This window comes from Pungitius pungitius, chromosome 14, assembly GCF_949316345.1.
Source record: "Pungitius pungitius chromosome 14, fPunPun2.1, whole genome shotgun sequence".
NCBI classification, from domain to species: domain Eukaryota; kingdom Metazoa; phylum Chordata; class Actinopteri; order Perciformes; family Gasterosteidae; genus Pungitius; species Pungitius pungitius.
Window position 1 is genome coordinate 5,771,834 of NC_084913.1, and position 12,176 is coordinate 5,784,009.

The following is a 12,176-nucleotide window of genomic DNA, read 5'->3' on the forward strand; positions in this document are numbered from 1 at the left end:
ATCATCAATGCACAGGAGCCATTTTCCATCCTGAACAACCAAGGTAAATGATGCAAATGTGCAGCCAGCGGCCGATGGAGGGACGCCTCATGGATCGTGGGATTGTGGGATTGTAGGCGACGACGGGGTCCGCTTCCTCTGCGTCAAACGCAACGAGGGCGAAGCCATCGCAGGCCGGATGATTCAGACCCCGCAAAAATATATGTAACTCTTCTAAATGCTTCATTGGATGACCAGAGTAAGGTATAAGAAGGGCCTGGCCCTGATGTGAAGGGGGAAGGTTCTCGCCAGTCTGCAGAGCACGTAGCTGCTCTGACCTTTCTTCCCTTGCAAGGAAATAAATAGAGAAGGACATATTTGACTCAGAGCCTTTATTCTTATATAACGATGTGCAAAAACCTTCCACCACAATGACGAAAGGCCCGAGGAATTTATCCGACGCGACTGTGTCAGACACGAATAACACCAACACTTTGCCCTGGGCCTGCTGAAAAAAAAAAGGCCACCCGAGGCCAGTAGCTCTGAATCACTGCAGGCAACGAGGGAAGATTTGAATCTGGCAAAAGGCAATTGCGTAGGTTTTTTAATCAGGCAACGTCTGGACATCCACCGGCTTTTGTGCCTCAGGCAGCACATCGTCGGGGTCAGTGGGGCCTCTCGGTCGGTTTAGGATTAAGCGGAGCGACGAGTCCGTTGAACCCCAACCTGCTCAGACTTTTACACGGGCCTCATGATTAAACACACGCTCAGATATGTTTGTTCAATCACCCTCGCCCGACAAACAGCGCGACGTCCTCCCCGAAAAGAAAGGGAACCAGTAGTTGGTAAAAAAAGAAAAAGAAAAGACAAATTCGCCGCATTGCTATTCATAGTTTGTCCCGTCCATTAATTATGCTCCAAAAAACTACCGTGTTTAAAAAGCTTCTCTGTGTCCTGTTGTGCAAAGTAATTAAGGCTGGAGCATGAATAACTAGAGAGGGAGTAAATAAATGAAACAGGATTTATTTCCCCATTCCACCTTTTATGGTGGATCCTTTTTGATCCTCTTCACACTGTTGTCTATTTTCTGTGAGTAATTTCCTCCCTCGTTAAGTATGAAGAGCACCAAACATTCCTGGTTGATAATGTGCCAGCGGGGTAAAAACGACTTATTCTGTTTTCCACCTCGAACCTGCGGTTCCTTCGCTCAGATCGATGGATTTGAATTGCAGCAGCACGGCGTGTTCATCGCTCCCACGGCAGCAGCACCGGATTAGGATCTTTATCTTTTCCTGGATAAATGGCCACCGAAATGATCTACAGCGCCTCACTATGCTGCGCTGGGGGGGGGAGGCCAGAGTGGCTGACAGCGTGGTCCTGATGCTGCGCGGGTGAGTGTGCTGGTACACAGAGCTGCTGCGAGCCCGTTGATATTTTGGGGGGGGGGGGCGTCCACTTGGAAGTCCTCCCAATAGCCCGGGTCCCGTTAGTACTCCTGTGCTGATTGGAGAGGTAAACGATGGAAGGAAGGACAACATTAGCTGACAGAAGGTTCTGGGACTTGGGCCAGCTTCATCGTCCCTCTATTTTCATTGCTTTCCTTGGGTTAAAATGCTCCTACTGTGGTTTTATTTAACGTTGGTTTCTCAGCTCGCAGTTTCATGGTTTTGATGAACGTCCTCATGGCGTTATATTGAACCACTGTTTATTGAAGCAAAGAAGTTCTAAAAACCCAATGGACACCATCTGCTCAGCAGAAAAAAAAAGACACACAAAGTAAAGAGCAAGCGGGTTAAGTAACAACTGGCTGCTTACGTAGACCAAAACTGAAACAAACCTAACTTTTAACACCACCCCAAGTTGCCCTTTTGTGCAGCTTTTAGTTCAAAATGCTTGTTACAAGTTTGGAAAATTTGAATTTGACATGTTATATTCCAACATGAGTCGATGACACGCATGCCTTTGTGAGTGCGTAAATCAACCAACGGCTCCAGCCACATTCGATGTGCACATGAACTCATCGGGACGTATTGAACGCGGTGAAAGGTGCCCTCTAGAAATCACATACACACGAGCACATTTATCAACAACCGCCATGGTTCATTTCATCGAATCGCCCCTTTGGTGAATCGGTTAAACTCACAGACGGGCTCCACTCCCGTTCATTGATCGGCACTGTGAGCGAACACAATTTAATTTTCTCTGGAAACGCCTCTGTGTGTGTGTGTGTGTGTGTGTGTGTGACTTTCATCGGAAGCAACATTTTCATTCGGTCAGTGGCCAAACCGCCAAAACCTTCCTCCGGACTACAGATCCATGAGCCCCTGATGAAATCATTAAACCGGCCTTCCTCTGATTGCTGATCTGTCGTTTTGGCTCGAGGAGGCTCGTCCATCAACGACGAAACGCGTCGCTGTCATCTCAAGTGTCCATACGTGCCTTAGACAAAGAACCCGAAAAAGGAGGTGTCACCTGAAAACAATCTTGTCATTGTTATTTATAGAAAGGAAAATTACATTTCAGTTTGTAATTGCAGCTGCATATTAATGGCCCTCTTTTTTTCCTCATGCATAGACAGATATACTCTGTGCCGGCCACCGCCCCCCGTGTAATCCTTTCAGGGGATGGAATAGCAATGATCCTGCCATTGCGCCACTCGGATCGCATGGGGAATCCGTCACAAGCCACAGGTCTGTGTGTCTCATCCAGTTTGTGTGGGTGCGACACCGGTGGTATAAATAAATTTGCACTGAATTACTTACAGCCCGTAGGGTCGGGGCAATGTAGCCGTTTCGGGCACATTAGGTCATTTGTATCTCTTCTTCTGACTTCCAATTTTTTCCTGAAATATACCGTCCAGTAATTTCAGGACCAGAAATCCACTGTTGATCCTCTGTGTGATGCAGGGGAGGGGAAGGAGTGACAGACTTTGGTTTGGGCAGCAATGCTAATTACTCCTCCTCATGGGGGAATTGGAACTTCAGTCACAAACTGTCAGCCCTTTGGACAGCATTCAGATTGCAGATAACTCACTCTGCTCCGTACAAAGTGGGGGCTGAGGCCCATTAAGCAAAGCAGGAATGCCTGCATTACTCCATACCCCCCCCCCCCCCCCCACCCCCCCATTTCTAATTTACAAGTGAAAAACACATAATGGCACAATGTTCAATCATGTAAAGTAAGCCATTACCTCTGTGAGGGTTAGTGGGGGGGCATCAATCACACTAAAAATCATTTTTGTTCTGGTTGTACTTTAGCATTATTATAATCACAAAAAAAAGTCAAGTTGCAGTTCATTTAAGAGGGAAACCCACACAATGTTGATGTTGCTCATTTAGAAGTTTTCAGGATGTCAAATTTCTGCTGTTTTACAGTCAAGTGAAGCACACCTCATTAGACGGGTTGATTTTGGTTGTGAGAAGTGAACATGTCTGGACTGCACAAGTATGCCAGCCTTCCAACCCATCAAACGTCACGTGTCATCATTCACCCATTCATACACTGATGACACTGATGACGCATCACTTCACAATTTACACATTTAACAGACTGTCACACTTTTAAAGAATAGTTAAAGAAGAGTTTTGCTTGAACATGTGGCTCATCGGAGAGTTGGAATTCCCAGAAGAGCCCGAGGAAAACACGGTTCAGGCTGTTGTTGTTGTTGTTGTACCCGTTCATGCTGGTGTTTGTCAGCGCTAACTTTGATGGGAGTCTCTGCTGCACGTAGGACTTCAACTGCAAAGACAAAGTGCACGAATCTGCAGGGCGAGGCCGTGTGAGCCGCTTGCCGACTCGTCCGTTTAGGAGAGCCGTGCCTGTTCGTCCTTGCTCTCCAAACGCTGCGCGCACGCGCGCTGGTGGGCGCTCGGTGCCGAGCCCGATGGCGCAGCGTGCGCCGCTCGAGGGCCACCAGATGGACCAAGTACCGTACCGGTCTGCCTGCTAATGAGTGCAGAGAAGTCCAGAAGACACGGGCAGATGCTACGTGGACGGGGAAACTTTTGAAAGTGGCACTTTGTGCGATGAACTTAATTTCAACCTCCCCGAACACTCTCGCGCAAGTGTTTTTTTTTTTTTTTACCCAACGTATTGATCGCCGGGTTCGTTCCGCCCGACACGGTGGACGGATTTTGGAGCGAAGCAAAGATTTCTATCTGCGATGCATCGAACCGACGCGCTCGAGTGTTGATGTTCAGGATGAAAAACCCCGTTATCCGCACACCTCACGCACACACCGCGTCAGCCCACACACAGCTGGGTTTTGCCAAATTCTGACTGGCTTCCTTTTGGCATCTGTCCAGTTATCTACAGGGAGCTCAAGTCTTACACTGTTGCTGAGTGTGAGTGTGTGTGTGTGTGTGTGTGTGTGTGTGTGTGTGTGTGCGTGTGTGTGAGGAGAAGAGAGTGAACAGCAGGCTCTATTTTTAGAGACTCAATCTGGTAGGAGGTTGTGCAGGACACACGGTGGGCCGGGGTTATATCAATTATTAATATGCACGATCACAACACTGAAACTGTGCTGCAAGTGATATTCTTTAAGGCCACTTCTCATTTTGGGATTCTAAAAAGAGACCTTTCGGAACGGGATTAAAAACACGAATAATACTATAGACGCATAAAACTCTTTGGAGGCCCACGGCCCCTTCTCTCATATTGAATTAACGCCACTTTCCCCCAGTCGGTGCAAAGCCAACAAATGTATACATTTTGCACAAATTAGACGAGAGACCCCAACTGTGGCTCGTGAACCCCGAAGCACAACGGAGCCAATCAGTTAAAACGAGAGCTTTATTCAGAGCCGGCATATCAGAGGAGAAACCCCCCCCCCCCCCCCCCCCCCAAAAAAAGGGGGAAATAGTTCACGGCTTGACCGTTCATCACAGAGCCGAACGTGCCGAGTCGGGTTCCTGCGAGCGTGCTCAGTATGGAACAAAAGAGCCACTTTCATTATGGAAAGAGCCTCTGTGTTAGAACAAAAGGGGCCTCTGCTGTTAGTTGCCTCTCCTCCCTTCTCGCTGCCCTCCATCCTCTGGTTCATTAGAGGCAAAGCGGCCGATCTGAGCGGTGACACGATGCCACCACGGGGGGGGCAGAAGGAGGTCCTCAAATCGAAAAACGGCCGACCTGACCCAGCGTCGCTTGTTTTCTTCTTCTTTAGAATTAAGTGCAATCATTTGTTTTTTCGCCCCCCCCCCCCCCAGGTGAACAACATGGAGTGAACAGTTGAACTTCTTTGAAACCACCCTGGCGGAATCACGTCAGATCAAGCGAGGAAAAACCGAAACGACCGAAACCAACGCCTGGCTTTGATGCAGCTGTCAGAAGACAGGACCACCAGACATCAAAAGAAGACGCCGAGACACCCTCATTACACTCAGCGGGTCCTTAAGGCTTTTCACAGCTCCTCTTTGCCGTGAAGACAACAAACGAAAAGCCCCCCCCCTCAGGTGCATCTAACCTGCAGGGCAGCACTGAACCGATGCCACATCGTTTCCTGTTAATGACCTGGCAGCCCCCCTACCCCCCCTCTCTCTCTCTCTCTCTCGGGTGGCCCTCAGAGCCGGGAGAGAGAGGAAGGTCAGGCGGGGTCAGGCGCTTTTTCCGGCTGCCAAAATCCCGCTCTGTGATGGTGCTCTTCATCATTCCCACAGTAGTCAGAGTGCACGGCGGCGTGCGCTGGCACAGGCGCTGACAGGCTGACGGTCCGGCAGACCATTTCAGGCCTCTTACTCCTCCTTCGGGGGGGGGGGCGGGGGCGGCTCGGTGCGAGGGGCTGATTGATCGCGCGCCTGATGGATGTCGCGTCAGAGCCCCGCGTTGGTTATTGCTGCATATTCGACAAAGATGTACTTTGTGACGGCTAATGCGGCGCTCGGTATCCATCGCCCCGCTAATGAGTGCTTCATTGAGCTCGGACACATTAAAGAAGAAGCACTTCATCTGCGCTCCGATCGATCTGATCACACCAAGATACTTCACTTTCTTAAGTGCTCGGGCACGCCTCGCACTTATTTACATGGGATTTTTTTCTACCGAATGTAGAGGGAGCGTGCAGAGAAGTACGTTTATGGCCCAAACGGGGTTCAAGTGTATCGGAGCTGCAGGTGTTTAATTAAAAGGCACAAAACTATCACACAGGTTTTATTCAAGACATGTTTGTCTGTGAGGTTACAGCCACACGCACGTCTCACACTCTGCGGCCTGTAAGTAATCAGGTGTGTTGTTGCTGGAGCTGATTTCTGACTGGCTTTCTGAACACTTTTCCCCCCTCTCTGTTTATACTTTGATATAAAACCACATTTGAATGCATCTATGCTCCACTACCCTTATATATGTACTTCCTCAAACATGTCACACATGGGACTCCAGGCATAATCTTATCCTGAAAATACATTTGTCTCACTTTAATTTTCCGCGCCATGAATATTTTACAAGGTGGTATGGAGGAAAAACATCCTTAATTTCACGGTTATACTTTGATAGAAACTTATATAACATAAATGCCTGTGTTAGACAAATTCACCGTCATATTGGAGATTCAAGTTGGTGGACCGTCATTGGATTTCTTGTCATGAAATACCAAAGGATGAATCCCAAAGCCCTGGGTGAGCCACAAGATGAATTCATGTTTAACAAAGATTGCTCTTCACCTTAATCATGCACTTAATCATAATAACTGATAACTGGGGATGACTTTGATCTCAAGTCCAAATCAAGTTGGTGGAAAACGAGATGAGAATACGAGTGATTGACCTCTGACGCATGGATGGTTTTTTCCTTATAAAACATCAAACCCATTGCATGAAATGCCTCAGACGTCTCACAGCTCTCTGTGGAGCCACCGAGGGCTTCATAGTACTTTCACATGTGGAGCTTATCACAAATCCAACCAAACCAAAGAAGTGAAATAAGCATTAAAAAGGTAACATAAACAGTGGAACATTACTGTCTCTCTTCCAGCCAGAAAGCTCTGCCCAAGCGTCAAGGTGCTCCATCTGAAGCACATCTGGCAGATGTTATGTCGTTCTTCATGCAATATGAAAGGACTGCAGGTGCCTCTCTTCACTTCCCTGAGTGAACTGAGCAGACCTAAAAAATCCATTAGCTCTTATACAACTACCTTCTCGGGGTTGTCTAATGCATTCATTGCTTCGCACGCCAGCACAGCCGACAAAACATTTACGCCTTCTTTTCACTTTGATTCTCTAAAATCCACATCATCTGCACATCCTTTCAATTTCCCTCTTCACCACATATTGCTAAACCGCATCGCGGCTCCACTGCATGTGAACGGGTCGCCTGTGCTCACCACAGAGTGACTCTGCCTTCGTTGAACCCCACCAGTCGGGTTGATCTCACACACCCCTTTTTTCGCCCTCCTTCCTGACCTGTGTGGAAATGTGACATTTCATGGAACAGTTACCATCCTCTCATTTTTCACCGTCGCCCACCATCCGCATGCATCCATCCGTCGCTGTCCGAGGCCCTTCTTCCGTCTCCCTGCAAACGCAGCGCCGTCCTCCTTTTGGAGGATCGCTCTTTGTTCTACGGCCAAGCAAAGGAAAACATTCAATTGTTAACGCCTTACTCGGTTTTGACACACACACACACACACACGGCTTAGCGTTCTAAACACAAACAGATTTTGCTGTGTGTGTGTGTGTGTGTGTGTGTATGCGTGGCATGACATCAGAGAGGAGAAGCTGCAGCAGCAGCGCTCCGTGGCTCTATCAGCATGCAGCAGGAAGGTCTTTGTCAGCCCCACGCTGAACAACGTCCAATAGGAATAACCTCGGGAGACAGAAGGACCAAGTGAGAGGGGATGGTTTGGGTTTACAGTGCAGCAGGAGTATAAAAGTACAAAACACAAAGTATAAAAGTGGGAGTTTAGGTGGTTGAGGATGCAACATCAACGAGGGCCAGTTTGAGACCATGTCCTTGTGCAAAGGTCCTAAACATCACAGTAATGTGCAACTTGGGCGATGACTTAGTCCAGTTTAAGTTATAGGAGCGTAAAAGTTGTGTCAACATCCGCATGTAACAACTAACTGATGCATCAAACTAAAGTCAAATTAAAATATATCACTGGATACATTATTAACAATAAATAATCTAATAACTTTTCTGATTTCTAGTAAAATAATCACCGTGTCCCTCCAGTTCAGATGTGAGTCGGTACCTTTGCTCAAAAGAGTTGTGCTTGTTTGCAGGCGTTTAATAATTCTGCTTTTTACAATTGTCACGGTCTGTGAGCGTTTGAGGCCGTGAGCCGAGACCTTGGGAGGAATTCATAAATCATGTACAAAAAGGCCGGTCACAGTTCTGCTTTTGGAGAACGCTATGTGAGATAACGTCTGACTCACCTATTATTCTCCCACTACTACATCGGGTCCCGCCGCAGCCTCAACGGGTTGTGAAAAAAAAACGCACACACATTCTTAAAATCAAAACAAAACACCCACAGGAATAGCTGGTACACATACTACTGCTAGTTACCGGTTGTGACTACTGCACCAGTTCAATGAAGGATGAAAATAACTGGGGCGTCGGGGGGGAGACGGTGGGTGAAAGTGACCCTCTCGGTTACAGGCCCAGCGATCAACTCACTCTGAAGCCAACACCGCGGTGCTCTGCCCGCTGCGGGCTGGCTTCCTTACGTAGGCGAAAGTCCTTCCTCCATAACACTACTACACTACTACTACTACTACACACACACACAACAAATAAACACATGCTGGTTCTGCTGGTGTGCAACGGAAGGAGGAAAGCGAGGAGTGGAGTATGGAAGATGAAAAGGCACTGGTGGCAACGTAAGGAGATGAATCACGTTCCATCGCGTCCGAGACGACTTTCATTTCGGGGTCCTCGACTCTGTTCTCGTTTTGATTGATCTCACAAAGATTCAAAGTCGCGGTGGCAGCCGTCTTTTGCATCACGTCTACCCGAACAGGGTCACACTCAGCTCGCCAGTTTGTCGTACACGAAGACGGAAAAGCCACACAAACATGTGTTTGTGTTTGGCCCCTCTTGCCCCACCGGTGCTTAGTGGTCTTTTTAATTGAGCGAGGCCTTTGATTGACAGGTGAGCGAGGCCGGGTGTGCAGATTCACTGAGTTTACTGACCAGGCCGGAAAATGCAGAGTCAGCGGCTGCTCTCCTTGCTCCTTTTCTGTGTAGTGTGGTTTTTTTTTTTTATTTAAGTCCAATGAGCCCATCATGCAAAAGATGTTGGTACTCACTGTCTTTGAAATTAATTTGGCAGGTTGCAAGAAAATAAAGTAATAAAACGTAACACGTTTGTTCGTTTGCGCGCGAGCATCCATTTACGCGACAACACAGTGACGTCGACGTGTGTCATTAGTTTCTTGTTTTGTTTTTTTTTGGGGGGGGGGGGGGAAAGTACATCAGATCAGCAGGACGACAAAGCCTGATTTCAAGAGAGAGGCACTGCAGAGCGATACCGCCGACGCACTATTTCAGGAGGCAAATGAGCGCAGCGGTGCGCCAGTAATTGTGTTCCTCGAACCAGTGAGTCCGCCCACACACAGTGCAGCGCGGAGGGTGCTGTTCTATCCTCAGTGTGCCATTGCTTGTTTCACACCCTCATTCCATTTGCAAACACTCTGCTTCTTTGCGTGTGCGTGTATATCATTAGTCATTTTATTTTACCTGCCAGGTTAATTGCTCGAGAAAAAAAAAAAAAAGTCAGGAGAAGCTAAAGGGGATCGACAGGTTGTAATCAAGCTGTCAGTTTTGCTTGATTATTTAGTTATTTGATTATTATTTGTATCATTTTGGAGGTTTAGAATGTCAGTTTTTTCATCGCCTGAACGGGACAACAAACCGAAGACCTTTTTTTCAGGAGCTTAATCTTAAGATTCTGAATCTGATTCTATTGTCTCTGGGTTTATCCACATGTAGGACAATCATCTGACGCCCCGTGCATCAATTTAGAGAAAACAGCCAAAACTGACAATGAGAAGGAGACCCAACAAATATGAGAGTGGAATTTTTAACTAAACTAACTAAAAAACTAACCAATAAATACATTATGAAAGTTTCTTCTTTTCGAGCAGCCACAGTAGTTTTCCTGAGTGCAGGAACCTCAGCGACATTCACATCAAAAGTTGGAGAGGCCGGATGCAGGAGCAGCTTATGGGATTTCCATCGATCCATCGCTGACGTTTCATCTAAGACGAACTTCTCACATTTGAGCTTTTTGGAAGAGTCCGGTGCAGCTTTGAGGAGCACTAGAGGGGGGATTTGCGAATGCCGATTCCTTTTTATTTTGTTTGTCGATGTTAGACCGTCGTCGGTGGGGAGTGTGACTAGAATACGGTTCTCCCCAGAAAGTGGATGGTTTTTACTCACCGGGCTGTGAATCACACGCCCACAGAGAGTTACCTAAGCTGCTCCATTTTTCTGCTCTTCTAATGATTATTCAAGGGGGACTTCAATCAATTAATTTGAGCACACTGGAAAGTATGATACTCCTACTTGTGTATTCAGACTTTCACTCCCTCTGAGCTTCAGTACCAGGGAAATGTTCACAGCCACCATTGCAGACAACACTGAATAAAAAAGGAATGGTTTCATTGCAGGGTGGTGGTTTCCCGCACTTCACAAAGTAAAAATAAACCATTACCCATTAAAGTAAAGACCACAGTTTTGATGAATAGATGTTGCAGCAAAGTGTTACAGAACTATCGCCTGTGACATTCATTTCCAACACACACACACACACACAGCCCTCCACTCCGCTTTTTATCGTCCACTCGCAGGGTGTCGTTGAAGCAGGAGTGCTGCTGACCGTGGTGCTGAATCCAAAGGCTGTCTCGTTCACCCGGGGGTTGATTCACGGCGGTCGTTATTCGAGCGGACCCGGCCTGGTCGCCTGTGTGAGCAGCCCCGACCCGCAGACCCGCCTTAAATCTCACCGGCTCATTTAAGCAAACACTTAAACGCTCCAAGATGGCATCGGAAAGCCATTTAAAAAAAGATTACAAAACAGAAAAGGGGAAATTGGAACTGGAAATAGATGGATTGAACCGTGGCAAAAGGCAAAGATGAAGGAAGAGAGAATAAACGCAGGGACGAGTATAGTGGAAGAAACCTAAATAAAAGTCAGAGATGAGATATTCTTGGGGTCAAGGGTAGAGACCGAATGCCGTTAATGAGCCTGGACTCAGTCCAACGCACAGGAAGTGGAGGTTGGGGAGGGGAGGAGGGGGCAGCGGGCTGAGGGGAGGCCAAGGACCGTAATTGCATCCCTGACCCGACTTATCTGTCCCAGAGAGAGCCGGGTTTGGTCTCTTCTGGGCGTTCGACCTCGTTCAGACGAGCCCATAGCAGCCGGCGTGGGGAAGCAGTTACGGGCATTTACACTGCTGTGTTTAAAACAATCTGCTTCAGAGAAGGCACGCACACTTTGTGAGCGCGATGGGAGCCAAATCCCGGCTTTGGCTGAACAATAGTGTTGTAAAAATAAGCTGGCATTGGCAAGAACGTTGGCTGCTAAGCAAAAAGGAATCAGGAGTTTTAGAATATTTTGTTTTTCACCCATAATATTATTCATTCTTAAAACAATTAAAATGGCTTTATTGCTGTTTTTCATTTTCATCACAGATCTATTTGTTATTACAACTGTCACAGACCTTAAAACATACTAAAAATAAATATATATTCATACTGTATGATATATATAATTAAATAATTGTAATTGCCTTTAGATATATTAGTATCAACTTCAACAACAGGTATTGTTCAAGCTCTAATCCCAACCACTCCATTGACCCTTTAAGCCCCACCCCTTAGTTACTGTTGCTAGTCAAAGAAATGTGATGCTTTTTAATTGGCAACAGCAGCAGATTCAATTTGCCAAATCCCAGGTAATACTGCATGGTTTTCAAAAATAGTCAAGGGGAGCACCGAAAACTAAACTAGCCCTTTTGTTTGATTGGACCTCACGGGCCTGCAGAGGACAGCACACTTCAGGGGAAGCGGTTAGAAAGGTTGCATGGTCAGGTGAACCATTTACTGCAGCAGGTCCCAGTCCTCACAGCCGACAAATGCAGCCAAAGAGGGAAATAAGAAAAAAAGCTGCAGTGTAGCAATCACTGGCAGACTCTGTGCAATCAAACAGGCGCGCTCTGTCTCACGTCTCAACGAAGCGTGTTGACAGATTGCTCCCCATC